Source organism: Amblyraja radiata, chromosome 29, assembly GCF_010909765.2.
Source record: "Amblyraja radiata isolate CabotCenter1 chromosome 29, sAmbRad1.1.pri, whole genome shotgun sequence".
Lineage (NCBI taxonomy): Eukaryota > Metazoa > Chordata > Chondrichthyes > Rajiformes > Rajidae > Amblyraja > Amblyraja radiata.
Window position 1 is genome coordinate 13,459,869 of NC_045984.1, and position 17,158 is coordinate 13,477,026.

At 44.6% G+C, this 17,158-nt stretch overlaps 1 protein-coding gene across 1 annotated transcript in view; it reads right to left on the reverse strand.

The window, feature by feature from the left end:
• Nucleotides 1-5,059: 5,059 nt before the first annotated feature.
• Nucleotides 5,060-17,158, reverse strand: part of yju2 (YJU2 splicing factor homolog) — a 42,218-nt gene continuing 30,119 nt past the window's right edge. The window contains exon 9 of the transcript XR_004416215.1: nt 5,060-5,098. The gene's annotated coding sequence lies outside the window, so the exon portion shown is untranslated. The remainder of the gene's footprint in view (nt 5,099-17,158) is intronic.

Consider the following 17,158-nt stretch of genomic DNA (forward strand, 5'->3'; position numbering starts at 1 on the left):
AGGAGAGTGTTTAGCTTGTTATGCCTTTGTTGAATATTTGGTTGAGCTCTCTATACCCAGAGTAGGGGAATCAAGAACCAAAGGACATGGGTTTAAGGTGAGATGGCGAAGGATTTAACAGGACCCCGAGGGGCAACTTTTTCACTCAGGTGCGAGCTGCCAGAGGAGGTAGTTGAGGCAGGTACCATCACAACATTTAAAAATCATTTAAACTGGTACATGATAGGAAAGGTTTAGAGGGATATGGGACAAATGCAGGCAGGTGGGACTATGTAGTTGGGGCTTTTTGGTCGGCATGGGCAAGTTGGGCCGAAGGGCCTGTTTCCAACCTCCACTGCTACTGCTACCTCCAATCCCCACAACAATTCCCCCTCAGCTTTTGTTTAATCTTCTTCCATCACCATGATCTTAGGTAAAACATTCCAGATCTCAACAACTCACAGTGTAAAGGTTATGTCTTCTCATCTTTCCTTTGGCATTGAATGCCTGTCTTGCCACTGGAAGCAGTTTCTCTCTCTTTTGTTTTGTCAACAGGGCAAGACGGGAGAAGCAATTTCACGGAGAGAATGCCCTGGGCCTTGCAACAGTGCTCTAGCTGGGGTCAGTGTCCACACAATTGGGACTATTGTTTTACAGCCATGGGATCAACAGCGGGCTTACTTGTCAGCTGCCCTAACTGATGTCAAATACCTGACCCTTACTGCAGCTATTGACAATATGGGCCTCTGCAAATGTAGGCACCGGTTCACATTCTGACGGGCAATGCAAGATAGGACAGGTGGTAGTACTGTCCGGTGGACTTTTGTGACTTTGTCAGCGCCGAAACATGGTGACACTTGTGTGTTGCCTAGGTGAGGTTCACGATATGATTTTACCAGGTTGCATGCAAAACAATGCATCTCACTAGCAAAGAGGGACCCAGTTGGGGGGAGGGGGGGGAGGGGGGGGAGGGGGGGGGGGAGGGGTGGTGCGTGGAGAGCAAAGTGGGACCCGTCGTGGGGGGACTGCCAAGATGAAAGAGGGACCCAGGGGAGATGTGGGGGGAGGGCACAGAGGGAACAAAGAAATGGGCCGGGGGGGGGGGGGGGAGTGGAGCCGAGAGCAACCAGGGACCTGCTGTGGGGGTGGGGGGGGGGGAGGCTGCTGAGATCAAACAGGGACCTGGGGGGGCGAGGGGGGAGGGGTGGGGGGGGAAAGGGGGGTAGGCTGCCAGGAACAAAAGAGACATGGCGGGGCTGGGGGGGGGGGGGGGGGGGGGGGGGGGCAAGACGTAAGAGGGTCCATCCGGACTATATCGAATACTTTTGTAACTTCGTCGGTGCCCTATACGTGGCGACTCTTTGCATACTTGTGCACTGCGTGCAAAACAAAGGACTTCACTGTACCAAGTACATGGGAACGATAAAGTATCATTCAATCAATCCATCATCATGATTCATTGATATCCTGGGTGCCCCGAGTCTGTTCCCCAAAGCTCAGATGTCAGCAGCCCAGCACCTGGTGTAATGGGGAAAAAAGGACACACAGCTCAGAGACTTGAGTGGGATGCATATTGCACCTTGTGACTCTTGCAGAAAGCTCCTGGTGATTCATAGTAATGTGGTTTGTTATATTAGCGTATTCAGGAGCTAAATTGCTAATTCCTTGAGGTGGATAATTTATGAATCTGTTCGATGTTCTTGCATCGCATTGGGGTGGCATGGTAGCGGAGCGGTAGAGTTGCTGCCTTACAGACCAGAGACCCAGGTTAGATCCTAAACATCAGTCTGAAGAAGGGTTTCGGCCCGAAACGTTGCCTATTTCCTTCGCTCCATAGATGCTGCTGCACCCGCTGAGTTTCTCCAGCATTTTTGTGTACCTTCGATTTTCCAGCATCTGCAGTTCCTTCTTAAACTCCTAACTACGGGTGCTGTCTGTATGGAGTTTGTACTTTCTCCCCGTGACCAGCATGGGTTTTCTCCGGGTGCTCCCGTTTCCTCCCACACTCCAAAGATGGACAGTTTTGTAGGTTAATTTGGCTTTGGGAAAACTTGTAAATTATCCCCAGTGTGTGTAGGACAGTGTTCGTGTATGGGGATCACTGGTCCGCATGGACTCAGTGGGCCGAAGGGCCTGTTTCCACGCAGTATCTCTAAACAAAACTAAACTAATTGCATTACTTATGAAAAGGAAAGCTGCTTGAGAGAGAAGAAGAGAACCATCTACAGTATCATGTATCCACAGAGATGGTCAAAGAGAACATTGGTTCCAATGCAGAAGCAAAAACACACGTGGACTCACTCCGCCCTCTGGATTCAATATTCAATTCAACAATTTCAGATAACCAGCCTTTCCCTGATCATTTCTGATGTAAAACCACCCACCTGCAAATATTTCTCTCCCACCACATATGCTGCATGACCTGCTGAGTATCTTTGGAGAGAAGGAATGGGTGACGTTTTGGGTCGAGACTTGTTCTTCAGAATGCTCATTCCTTCTCCCCACAGATGCTGGTTGTCCCGCTGAGTTACTCCATCACTTTGTGTCTATCTTTGTTTTAAACCTGCATCTGCAGTTCCTTCCTACACTGCTGAGTATCTCGGTCAGCATGGGCAAGTTGGGCCGAAGGGCCATTTTGCATGGTCCGTGGCTCTATTTCCAGCATTGTCTTTGATTTCAGGTTGCCAGCAGTTGGTGTTGTGCAGCTCACAGTTCCAGCATTGTATTTCGTTTGTGCTCTCTCCACGACCCTCATTCATCTCCCTCTGTTCATGCTCCTCCAGAAAGAACAGCTGTGATTAACTAACATTAATCACTATCTCTTCGAAGTTACCAACAGCTATTCTGTCAACTGGACAATAAGTTCATGTTCATAAATGATAGGAACAGAATTAGGCCATTCGGCCCATCAAGTCTACTCCGCCATTCAATCATGGCTGATATCTACCTTTCCCTCTTAACCCTATTCTCCTGCCTTCTCCCCATAACCTCTGACACCCACACTAATCAAATCTTAATCTCTTCGCTATCACAGTCATCCTCATTGTCCGCTCCACCCCTTCCCTATTCTGCAATTTAAACCATGCTTGTTATCTCACTTTCCCATTTCTCGTGAAGAGTCGCTGACTTGAAAAATGTAACTTTGTTTTACTATCTCTACAAACACTGTGTATTCTCAGCTTTTCTGCTTTTATAGTGAAAGTCTGCAGAAAACTAGAAATCCAAAATAAAATAAAATTAATTAGAAATACTCAACAGGTGAAGCAGCATTTGTGAAGACAGAAACAGAATTAATACCTCAGGTTCATGACCGCCGATTAAAACATTATTTAAAACTCTATTGTCACGTGTACTGAGGTACAGTGGAAAGCATTGTTGCATGCTAACCAGACAGTGGAAAGACTATACATAATTACAATAGATCTGTCCACAGTGCACAGATGCATGATAAAGGGAATAATGTTTAATGCAAGATAAAGCCCAGTAAAGTCTGAATGAAGATAGTCCGATGGTCTTCAATGAGGTAGATTGTAACTCAGGACTGCTCCCTGAGGTAGAAGGGTCTCGGCCCGAAACGTTGCCTATTTCCTTCGCTCCATAGATGCTGCTGCACCCGCTGAGTTTCTCCAGCATTTTTGGGTACCTGCTCTCTAGTTGTTGGTAGGATGGTTCAGTTGCCCGCTAGCAACTGGGAAGAAACTATCCTTGAATCTGGAGTTGAGCATGTTCACACTTCTGTACTTCTTGCCTGAAGAAGACTGAAGAAGGATCTCGACCCGAAACGTCATCTATTCTTTTACTCCAGAGACGCTGTCTGACCCGCTGAGTTACTCCAGCTTTTTGTGCCTATCTTCGGTATAAACCAGCATCAGCAGTTCCTTCCATCACATGTAACTTTTGCCTGATGGGAGAGGGGGGACGAGATCAATGAAGCTCCTGACTGAGACAGACGAACAACATGATCTCTGAGCTCTTCACTTGACACAAAATGCACATTATTTTCAAAGCCTTTGAAATTCAGATCAGTTGTTCCTCCCTGTTTTTCAGTCTCTGCCACTTCTGTCCTGACAATGCCACAATCCACACGAGTGCTCACCTTCCAGTTCAGATCATCGATCTACCTACCTCACTGTCCTTCAAAGATTGCAGCTTGAACTGCTGGACATTCCCAGCATCTCCTGCCCTTATACATTAGATGTTAGTTTAGTTGAGTTTAATTTTGTCACATGTACCTCGGTACAATGAAAAGCTTTTATTTCTTGCGTGCTATCCAGTCAATGAAAAGGCTATAGATGATTACAATCAAGCCATCCATGGTGCACAGATACAGGATAAAGTGTACATCATTTTGGTGCAAGATAAAATCGGATAAAGTCCTGTTAAAGATAGTTCAAAGGTCTCCAATGAGGTAGATGGGAGGTCAGGACCGCAATCTAGCTGGTGAGAGAATGGATCAGTTGCCTGATAAAGGCTGGGAATAACCTGCCCCTTGCTTCCCCATTGCTCCAAAGGAGATGTGGAAGATCGGGGAAAGAATTGGTTGACGTGTTTGAAGTAATAATTATTGTCAAACGTGAAGCTTTCTGAAGGATCAAACAGTGGAGGCCGGTTTCTGGATACTTTCAAGAGAGAGCTAGATGGGGCTCTTAAAGATAGCGGAGTCAGGGGATATGGGGAGAAGGCAGGAACGGGGTACTGATTGGGGATGATCACCCATGATCACATTGAATAGTGGTGCTGGCTCGAAGGGCCGAATGGCCTACTCTATTGTCAAACGGAATAAGTTTTCAATAGGCGACAGAAACAATTCAGTGTAGAAAGGTGGGTAGGGAATTATATGAGACTCATTGTAAAGCTATGTTGGTCACCGTTGGTGATCTTTGTGCATCAAGTGGTAGTCATGGTATAGAGTGCTGCGTGCGTTCAAGGTTCTGCACCTTCTGCTCGACGGGAGCAGGGAGAAGGAAGAATGATTGGGGAGGGACAAGTCTTTGAATATGTGTTAGAAGGAACTGCAGATGTTGGTTTATACTGAAGATGCTGGAGTCACTCAGCGGGTCAGACAGCATCTCTGGAGAAAAGGAATAGGTGACGTTTCAGGTCGAGACCCTTCAGCAGTCTGGTGAAGGGTCTCCGCCCGAATCATCCCCAATTCCTTTTCTCCAGAGATACCGACCGACACACTGAGTTACTCCAACACATTGTGTCTATCTTAAGTCTTTGATACGTTGTTTGCTTTTCGGAAGCAGCATGAAGATTAGATGGAGTCACTGGTGAGGAGTCTGCTCTCCACATAGTTGGCTACGTGAAGCTGGAGAAAGCAAAGAGTGTATTGATTCCGAAAGAGATGCCCTTGCTAATATTTGAGTTGTTGACAGCACTCACATTCTGCATTTACACATGAAGAAAGCAGAAGCAACTCTCTCGGTCTGAAGGTAGACACAAAATGCTGGAGTAAAACAGCGAGACAGGCAGCATCTCTGGAGAGAAGGAATGTGAAGGGTCTCGACATGAAACGTCACCCATTCCTTCTCTCGAGGTTTGTCAGTCTGAAGATGGGTCGCCTCCCAAAATATTACCTATACCTTTTCTCCAGAGATGCTGCCTGACCTGCTGACTTACTCCAGCATTTTGTGTCTAACTTCGGTGTGTACACCAACAGTTCTTCCCTACACATTTCGTCTGCTCCACTGCAAAATCTCCTCAAGGTATGCCTACTTCGAAGAAGTTCTCCTCCTCTCTTTGACGAGAGTTCTGCAGCACCCTCTCTCACTCCCTCTCCCCTGACCCTCAGTCTGAAGAAGGGTCTCGACCCGAAGCATCACCCATTCCTTCTCTCCAGAGATGCTGCCTGTACTCAGCATTTACTCCAGCATTTTGTGTCGATCTCCAGTACACTTGCTGTTTATTCAATAAAGACTCTTTCCGTGAACTGTGACAGACTCTGTGGAGATTGGTTATTAAATCTCCCACTTTTAAAACGGAGAAGGACTTTTTTTTTCTGATGAAGGGGTTTCTTAGGCCTGAAACATTAACACCATTTCTCTTTCCGGAGAATGCTGCCTGAGTGTTTCCAGCATTTATTACAGATTCTCAGCCTGCAATGTTTCCGAATTTTATCTTGACGCCTTCTTCTGCTCTTTGAACCAGTCTCTGGTGTTGCAGCAACTTCCAGCAGGATAAAGAGACACAACAGTGGAAGTTATGATCGGGGGGGGGGGGGGGGGGGGGGGGGGGGGTGCATTCGTTGTGTTTCCTTGGTAATAAGCAAATTTTAAAAATGCAAATTTCATACTAACTGCAACTCTTTGGGATGTGCCTGGATCATTCACGCTAATAGGCTTTTCTAATGAGAACAGCTGCAGCAGAGAATGAGTGCAACGTCTGCTCTCTATCCCGCAGAAATATTATGTAAAATTATCAACACATCATCTGGAACCAAAATCAATTGTACGCCTGAAGGGTTTGTTGTGGAAATCTGAGTACTGAGCTGCCAATCAAAGGCGACAGTGCCACCCGGTGGTCAGTGCAGGAATGAATGCCAATGAACTAAAATTCGTCTGATCGGGAGTTCATAGGTGATAGGCGCAGATTTAGGCCATTCGGCCCATCAAGTCTACTCCGACATTCAATCGTGGCTGATCTATCTCTCCCTCTCAACCCCATTCCCCTGCCTCCCCCCATAACCCCTGACACCTGTACTAATCAAGAATCTATCTATCTATGCCTCTACATTGAATTGGTCTCCACAGTCTTCTGTGGCAATTCATTCAATTCATTCTCTCAAATCTAGTCTATCATTCAAAAACATTATGGCTAGTCTGTCATTTAACACCATCAAAAGGATGTACAGGAGGCACTGCCTCAAAAGGCACCTAGTGTCATCAAATACCCACACCATCCTGGCCACACTCTCATTTCACTCAGACTCTGGTAAGAAGGTGTAGGAGTCTAAAAACCATGACCATCAGGTTCAAGAATAGCTTCTTTCCAACAACCATTAGGCACTTGAACACAAGAAAACACTGACTGAACTATAAACTATGGATTATGAGCTGTTGGGCAACACAGTGGACCAGTGGTAGAGTTGCTGCCTTATAGCACCACAGACTCGGATTTGTTCCTGACTATGGGTGCTGTCTGTAGGGAGTTTGTATCTTCTCCCTGTAACTGCGAGGGTTTCTCTGGGTGCTCCGGTTGCTTCCCACATTCCAATGACGTGCAGATCTGTAGGTTAATTGGCTTCGGTAAAAAAAATGTAAATTGTCCCTAGTGTGTAGGATGGTGCTCGTGTACGAAGGAGATCGCTGGTCGGCAGGGACTTGTTCAGTTGAAGGGCTTGTTTCCACGCTGCATCTCTAAAGTAAGCTAAAGTCAAGGACTGTCTCAGGTTGCACTAAGGACCTTAGGTTATTAGTATTCAGTAGTATTCAGGCTATTGATTTATTGATTTTTTTTGTATATTATATGTTATCTATGAGTATTGTGTTTGCAGGCTTGTTATGCTGTCTCAAGTAACAAAGTCATTGTTCTGTTGTCGGTACATATAACCATTAAAGATTTTTGAGCCTTGAAATCGCTTGGAATTTCACTGCATGGGATTATAACATTTCCAATTATTCTTTTATAAAATGAGTACGTTAAGGACTGAATTATTTGGGGGGGTTTTCCGTGATAAACCATAAACCTTGACCGCAGAGACTAAATGTAAAAGTAATCAGATGCCGAAATTTGCTTGCAGCAAAAAATAAACCCAGAAACCCCAAAAGCACTTTAACCAATGCCTGTCGTTTATAATGCAAGCAGAACCCTAATGTGAAGCATCATTTCAGTGCCTATCCCACATTTACTACAATGTCCATTGACTAGACATTTCCATTGCAGTTAGAACTATGAATGAAAGGTTGAAGCTTTCAGAACTTTATAAAAACAGTGCGCACTTCTTAAATATGTTCACCTCAGGAGAAAAAATCAAGGCAGTAACCAGTAAGTCAAATTCATCTGTATAGATCATTCAGATCCTCAGGTTTGATGCCTCAGGATGGCACAGTGGTGCTGCTGGTAGAGCTGCTGCCTCACTGCGTTTGAGACCTGGGTTCGATCCTGACTTCCAGTGCTGTCTATGTAGAGTTTGCAGTGAGAAAACCCAAGTGGTCAAAGTCAAAGTCAAAGTATCCTTTATTGTCATTCAGACCTGAGGCATTCCCTTTCGGTCTGAATGAAATGTTGTTGCCTTGCAGTCATACATATAATAAAATAACAAAATCACACAAATTTTACATCCACCACAGTGAGTTCACCAGACACCTCCTCACTGTGATGGAAGGCAAAAGTCTTAAAGTCTTTGTCTCTTCCCTCCTTGCTCTCCCTCTGCGCTGAGGCGATCCAGGCCTCCGATGTTGTGACCCCACCGGGTGATGGTAAGTAAGTCCCGCAGCTCAACCGTGCTCCGCGAACGGGCCGGTTCAAACTCCGCGGCCCGGGGCGGTCGAAGCTGCCGAAGCTGCCACAGTGAGAACGGACAAACTCCGTACAGACAGCACCCATAGTCAGGATCGAACCCGGGTCTCTGGCGCTGAGAGGCAGCAGCTGAACGGTGGTGCTACTGTACCACCCCAATCTCTCTTCAAAGACTGGAGATATTGTTGCTGAGCAGGGTAGAAGCAAGTAATTGAGCAAGTGAGGCACAGTGGCGCAGCACTGGAGTTGCTGCCTTACAGCACCAGAGACCCGGGTTTGATCCTGACTGCAGGTGCTGCCTATACAGAGTTTTTACGTTCTCCCTGCGACCACATGTGTTTTGCCTGGGTGCTCTAGTCCCCCCCCACACTCCAAAGATGTACAGGTTTGTAGGTTAATTAGCTTGGTAAAAATTGTAAATTGGCACTTGTGTGTTGGATAGTGCTAGTGTACAGAGTGATCCCTGGTCGACATGGACTCAGTGGGCCGAAGGCCCTGTTTCCGCGCTGTATCTCTAAACTGAACTAAATTGATGATGATCATCACTCACTTCCATAATCAGCCATAGCTTGATATCTGAAAACTGTCTGCAATTTAGAGTATAGAACTGCATAAGTAAGTGCGTAAGTGCGTAAGTGCGTAAGTGCGTAAGTGCGTAAGTAAGTAAGTAAGGAAGTAAGTGCGTAAGCGAGTAAGTAAGGAAGCGAGTAAGTGCGTAAGCGAGTAAGTGCGTAAGCGAGTAAGTGCGTAAGCGAGTAAGTGCGTAAGCGAGTAAGTGCGTAAGCGAGTAAGTGCGTAAGCGAGTAAGAGCGTAAGCGAGTAAGCGCGTAAGCGAGTAAGCGCGTAAGCGAGTAAGCGCGTAAGCGAGTAAGCGCGTAAGCGAGTATGCGCGTAAGCGAGTAAGCGCGTAAGCGAGTAAGAGCGTAAGCGAGTAAGCGCGTAAGCGAGTAAGCGAGTAAGCGAGTAAGCGAGTAAGTGAGTAAGTGAGTAAGTGAGTAAGTGAGTAAGTGAGTAAGTGAGTGAGTAAGTGAGTAAGTGAGTGAGTAAGTGAGTAAGTAAGTAAGTAAGTAAGTAAGTAAGTAAGTAAGTAAGTAAGTAAGTAAGTAAGTAAGTAAGTAAGTAAGTAAGTAAGTAAGTAAGTAAGTAAGTAAGTAAGTAAGTAAGTAAGTTTATTGGCCAAGTATTCACATACAAGGAATTTGCCTTGGTGCTCTGCCCACACACACATGGTGAGATATCGTGATACCCACCCTTGAACCAGGCTGGGTCAGGAATGTCAAATGTCGCAGCTACTTGGAGAGTAAATTCACATGCGCGTTCTGCTGTGGAGAACTCAGTTGAGGCTTTAGGAAAGGAGTTCAAAATTACAGGCTCACTGTGGCGAACACACACCTCAAGCCTTCAGCATGTATGATGACGTTTGAGACCAATTTGACACGAGCCTATTTGAGCTGAATGTTGAGGGAAACGAGTATCTGATAGAGTTGACCTTGTGAAGAAGTTGTCTGTGACAGATGCAGGCTAATGGGTAAGTATCAAACTGACAGGCGTCCCACAAGGATCTGTGCTGGGATTTCAAGCATTCACCTTATTTATAATTGACTGAGATAATAGCACTGGCTGACCATGTATACAAATGCACTGATCACATTAAGATTGGCAGTAGTGTAAACAGTGTAGATAAAAACAATAAATTAAGAAGGGTTGTAAATAGATTAAGCAAGTGGGCTTTAATATGGCCAAACATATTGGATATGAATAAGCGGTAAATAAATGAGTGGGAGGGTCAAAGAAACGTGCTGACCGAGGTACACGACTCAGAAAATAAGCAAAAGGGACAAAAGAAATGTTTGCATTCAAAACATTTTAATCTGCAAGACTGGAAGTGAAGTAAAGCCATGCTTCAGCTCCATAAAGCCCGAGGTAAACGTTACCTGAAGTACCGTGAGCAGTACCACAAGTGACCACACCTCATGAAGGACCTGTTCCCTTTCTCCAGAGATGCTGTCTGACTCACTGAGTTACTGCAGCATTTTGTGCCTATCATCTCACAAAGGATATGTTGGCTTTTCATGGTGTTCTTTGTATAACAGTTAAATTATGAGATGAGATATCACCGAGTTAAATTGTAATCTCTGAACGTTATAAAGTTAAGGGGTGATTTAATCAAAGTCTTCGAAAAGAACACATGGGGAAAAAAATGGGAAAAAAAAGATGGGAAAAAATATTGCTGCCATTCGGAGATTCTGCACAATGGGAGTGAGGATTATTCCCCATAAAATCTGAGGTGAAGAATTAGTTCCATGTATAAGAGTTTAGTTTAGTTTAGTTCAGGGATATAGTGCGGTAACAGGCCCTATGGCCCAATGAGTCCACCCCGACCAGCGATCCCTGTACACTAGCACTATCCCACACACGAGGGACAGTTTACAGTTTTACCAATGCCAATTAACTTACAAACCTGTACGTCTTTGGAGTGTGGGAGGAGAGCGGAGCACCTGGGGAAAAACCCATGCTGTCATGGGGAGAACGTACAAACTCTGCACAGACAGCACCTTTAGTCAGCATCGAACCCGGGTCTCTGGCGCTGTGAGGCAGCAACTCTACCGCGGCGCCACCGTGCCGCCCCAAGAAGCTTGTGGAAATTCAGCTCTCTCCTGCACAACACCAACAGTGATGTCAATTATTAATTCTAAAGCTGAAATTGATGTATGAAGAAGGGTTTCGGCCCGAAACGTCACCTATTTCCTTCACTCCATAGATGCTGCTGCACCCGCTGAGTTTCCCCAGCAATTTTGTGTACTTTCGATATTCCAGCATCTGCAGTTCCCTTTTGAACCCATTGATTTATGTCTCATGACCAAAAGCATTAAGGAATTTGTGGAAAAGGAGTAAGGTCAGAGACCAGCCATGATCTCATAAAATGGTGGATCAGCATTGAGGGACTAATAAACTTTTTCTTGACTATGTGTTCCTACATTTCCACGGTTGATATGTGACATCGCCCTGCATCGCAGGAGGCTCTAGAATCACAGAGAAAATGCATATTCTCTACTCTGCTGGCCTCTTGAAATAGAGGCAGAAAATGCAATATCTCTCCAGTAGTTTCCTACCATGGTTTCCGTGACAACCACTTGCAATGCACTCCTGAGGTTAAAAGTTGTGGTAGTACCAGGTGGTAAATTTTGGTGGGATTTGTTTAATGAGGCAGTAATGTCTCGCACATTGTTTCCTGCTGAGACTCTATTCGGAGAATTGTGTATGAAGCTCTTGGGGAAGAACAGCCTCATGTTAAGTCCTTCTCCGTCTCTCCTCTCTCAGGGTTTCAGCAGCTTGACCTGCTCTGTTCACTCCTGCTCACTCTTCCGTTCATATTATATTCTCAGCTAGGTGATTAACTTTGGTAATAGAACTGTTGCTGAAAGCAAGGACCAATTGTAATGGTGTAACTCAGCAGGTCAGGCAGCACCCCTGGGGAACATGGATAGGTCATGTTTCGGATCAGACTGATCAGTCTGAAGAGTTGCTCCAGCACTTTGGGTATTTTTCCATGTAAACCAGCATCTGCACTTCCTTGTTTCTGCACATTGCTGAAAGCAATTGGTTTGTGCAGGAGTCTTGAAGTTCCCACCTGTCATACTACTACCAGCATTCTGAAACACCTATAGGCAAATAAAAACCTTGAACAAATGTATCACAAAATCCAGAAGACATTTAGCTATTATTATAAGTAGTTGATGATCTTTTTAGAGCGTTTGTGCACTGAGTACGTGAAGTTTTCTTCTTGCGACTGGCATGCACGGCCTAAAGCTGTAGGACAACCTGTTCTATTTGATCTTATTTGATTGTGCACGCCAGGTTGATTGCATTCGTCGAAACAGGGCGGACCACGTGAAGGTTGCAATCTCCCACCCCAGTACATGAAGTGATGTTCTAGTGTAAGAGCGGGCATTCACTGGAGGTCCAAAAGTGAGAGTGCCGGCATTAAACGAGACTGACTGGCACCGTCATCAATCTTCTCCGCTTGCTCCTGGAGGACACCAGCTGTGCAGGTGCTAACGCAAGCAATAATACGCCATCTGCTGTAATTTGCTTAAAAAATCTGCAAATACCAGGGATGCCATATTTAGACCATAAAAATACGTTTTTAGATTAGAGAAAATGAATGATGTTGAGCCCAGTGTGTCTGGAAAAGATCGTACAACCCCACCATCTCAACCCCACCATCTCAGCCCCACCATCTCAACCCCACCATCTCAGCCCCACCATCTCAGCCCCACCATCTCAGCCCCACCATCTCAGCCCCACCATCTCAGCCTCGCCACCAACAAACTAAGGACCTGATCCCATTGGGTTTTTATCGTGTTTTTAAAAAAAATGTGTGCATATGTGTGAGTGTGCGTATGTGCGTATATATATAATATACAATATATATATATACAATTGTATTTGTGAATATGTGGATATATACACTCTGAACTTTTTTCTCTCTCGTTTATCGTATTGTTTACACTGTACCATGTTTACATATTCTCTTGTGCTGCTGCAAGTTAGAATTTCATTGTTCTATCTGGGACATATGACAATAAAACATTCTTGACTCTCTCTCATGCATGGAATATTAATCTGTTCAGTGCCACCCTCGCATCATGGCCAGTAGTGAAAATAAAAACTTGGCAGTGAACAGGTTAAGTATAAGAACAAATTATCCATACCCACAAACACAAGGCAATGTTTATGGTCACCTCCTGACAGATTTTCCTCAACTAACTTTATCAACGCCTATACTTCCTCAGACAGCTCAAAAAGTTCAGAGTCCACAAACACCTCCTGGTCCGTTTCTATCAATCAATTATCGAAAGCATCATCACCTCCTCAATCACAGTCTGGTACGGAAACACTGACAGTCACTCACTACACAGAATACAGCGCATTGTCTCCAAGGCCTCCAGGACCATCAACTCCCCCCTCCCCTCAATCCATTCCATTTACCTCCAACGTACCTCAAAACGGGCAATAAAGATCATCTCGGACCCCTTCCCATCCAGCAAACCACCTTTTCCAGTCTCTCCCTTCAGGGAGGCGCCTCAGGTCACTTGCCACAAAATCCACCCGTTTTAAAAACAGCTTCTTCCCCTCAGCAATAAGAACACTCAATTCCCTCCAATGACAGACAACACTAAGGACTCTTGATGTATATAGTGTCTTGTCTATGGTCTTTGTCTGTTCTTTTGCACTATGTTCTGTTGGTGAGATTTGTGATTTGTGATGTGGTATGGATGCACTTTATTACTATGATCTGTGTTGTTATATGTGTTAATGTGACTAAAGCAGTGTACCATCATGTACCGAACCCAAATACCACCAACCCTGGTTGCGTGGCAAATAAAGATTCTATCTATCTATCTATTAACTTTGACCCCCCTCTTTCCTTGTGTGTTTATCTTGCTTCCACTTAATTGCCTCAATGGCTCCCTGTGGTGGCGAATCCCACATTTCCATCACTTGGGATAAAGGCAGTGGGCAGTGTATAGAAGGAGGAACTTTGGCTAATCTTTCACCTCCTTACCTCAGGAGTCATTGTGCCCAATTATCTGATTCCTAGTGCCCAGGGTGAGATCAACTGAGCTCAAAATGAACCAGGTCCCTCCTGATCAATACGACCCTGTAAATCACTTGACTATTAGTTCAGGGAAGGTTCACTGGATTGATTTCTGGGATGAAGAATTCATTGATGAGACACTATTGAGCGGTTTGGGCCGATACCTAATAGAGTTTAAACGAATGAGAGATGAACTTATTGAAACAGATAAAATCCTGAGGTGGATTGATGGAATAGATGCTGAAATGATGTTTATTATCCTAGATAAATCTAGAAAGAGGGGACATAGTTCCGCCATAATTCAGGAGTTATCCAAGCCAGAGATGAGGAGATGTTTTTTCTCAATCAAAGGGTTATGAATAAGAATGAGGCCATTCAGCCCTTTGAAGCTGGTCTGTCATTCAATTACATTGTGACTGATTTTTAATTCTCGTGCCATTTTCCAGCACTGTCTCCATGACTTTTGTACCCACAGTCCCTAGAAATCCATCCATTTATGTTTTCAAAGAAAACAATGAGTCCACAGCCCTGCAGGGGTGGAGAATTCCAAACATCCTTCAAGTGAGGAGATTTCTCCTTATCACAGTTTTACCAGAATGCAGCCTGGATTAGAGGATAGACTTGGATTATTTTCTCTGGAATGTCAGAGGTTAAAGGGAGACGATAGAAATATATAAAACAATGAGAGTATAAAAAAAAAAGATAGGGTAGACAGTCAGAACCCTTTTTCCATGGGTGGAATGTCCAACACTAGAGGGCATTAGGTGAAAGGGGAAAGTTTAATGCAAATGCACAGGGCAAGTTTTTTACACAGAAGTGGTGGGTGACTGGAAAGCATTGCCAGGTGTGGTGGTGGAGGCAGATACGATAGTGGCGTTTGAGGTTTTTAGATCTTAACATTGGAGTCGATCCCAGGCTTGGGATTGCTCCAACCGCGGCCTGCAGACTTTACCAGCGCGAGCCGAGTCGGGAAGCTCCAACGATGCAGAGGTTCGACCAACCCCGACACGGGGTTCGATCGTCCGGCATGGGGGAGCTGACATCCCCCCCCCCCGATGCAGGAGCTGATCGCCCCGATGCGGAGGGCCCAAACGCCGCCGGCTACGGGAGTCAAGATCATCTCATCAACAGAGGGCTCAAAGCCCCTGAGAACAAGGAAGAGAAGAGATTGAACTTTTATTCGCCTTCCATCACAGTGAGGAATATGGAGGAGTCACTGTGGTGGATGTTTATGTTAAAATGTATTTTGTGTGTTTTGTTGCTTTTTATTTGTATGACGGACTTGGCAAATGAAATTCCTCGTATGTTGTAAAACATACTTGGTTAATAAAGTATTATTGTGATTGTGATTATGATTGATAGACCCATGGAAGTGCAGGGAATAGAGGGATATGGATCATGTCGAGACAGATGGGATCAGTTTAAGTAGGCATCATGTTCAGCACAAACATTGTGGGCTGAAGAACCTGTTCCTGAGCTGCCCTGTTCTACGTTCTATGTTTTAACTGGACTATCCCTTGTACTGCACAAGTGTCCCTGGTCTTCAACAACACAGTCAGCTGGACAAGAATTACCTGTTTCTCCAACCACTCTTATAAACCCCAGAGAGTACAGTCCCAGTATTTGCAGAAGGTAGACACAAAGTGCTGGGGTAAAACATCTCTGGAGAAAAGGAATAGGTGACCTTTCCCGTCATTGACCCAATGAGTTGCTCCACCACTTTGTGTCTATCTTCGGTATAAACCAGCATCTGCAGTTCCTTCCTACTCAGTATATGCAGTTTCTCTTCACATGGCAAGTCTCCCAAGCCTGTAACCAGTCTAATGCACTTCTCGATGTCAAGCACACCCCCTCTTATTTGCAGGACATCAAAATTGTACAGAGTACTCCAGGTGTGGTCGCACTAAGGCATTATATGATAACTTTCTTATTCCTTTTTCTGAAATTCTTCATTTTTTGACATTTCGGGGGGCTCTGGAGGCGAAATAATTGAACAATGTATAAAATTGAGGAAGGTTTTGCAGTTTACAAGGGAATCAAGAGTTACGGGAACAGAACAGATCAGGTTTTATTGAATCGTAGAGGCGACTGGAGAGGCCATATAATCCAATCCTGCTTTTATTTCTAGTGTTTTTGTGATTCCTATTAAAACAAGGAATGAAGAAGGGTCTCGACCCGAAACGTCACCTATTCCTTTTCTCCAGAGATGCTGCCTGGCCCACTGAGTTACTCCAGCATTTGTGTCTATCATCAAGGAGTGATGGCACAACATGTGTAAGGTGGGTACAATGTTGTTGGGATGGGTTGGTGGGGAAACTGGGGAGGTGGGTTCAGTTCTTTCAGGACTATCTTTCAAGATGAGGAGGATAAATAAAGACTTGTGCGGGGTAACGTACTGTGACACCTCATTTTGCCTCTATGCTTCTACTGAATGTGGCCACAGTGTGCTGGGTGATTTATAATATTGCCAGATTCAGTTACACTCCATAGCCCTGTTAGAAATTGGGTTGTCAGCCTGAAGATTGAAAGAGTAAATCACTTAAATCTATAACCGAGGACAACACAGAACGCTGTTGACGTTTTTCCATTGCATTTTTTCAATTTGGTTTCTCTTTCCCGTCGGGTAATTTCGTAATCATTCATTTAATATGATTTTTCAAAAGAAATATGCTCATTTAATGTGCTATGCAAGTGTGCGGCAGCCTGAAATTATAATGATTTGTAATTTAATATAGAATAGTCACTGAATTCAAAATATAAAGTAATCTCCAGTCTTCCTTACCAAAATGCAATATATATACATATAAATGTATGTTCAGTTCTGGCAGAGGAGGAAAGATTGCACAAGGGAGTAGATATCTATGTCAAATGCAATAAGGATGTCATGTTGGACCCTTCGGTATTACTGCCAGAATTTGTAATATCACAAGAAAAGTACCATTAAAGATAGTGATTTCATTTTCCTTACACTGTATTTTCTTTGCAATGTGACGGAAGATCTGATTTCATTCTATTACCCTGAAGGAATTAAATTATGGTAGCTTGCAACAACCATTTTAATCACAAGAAGAATCCATTCAACAGCAGATAGCATTTGGCTGCTCCCTTGCGATTTTA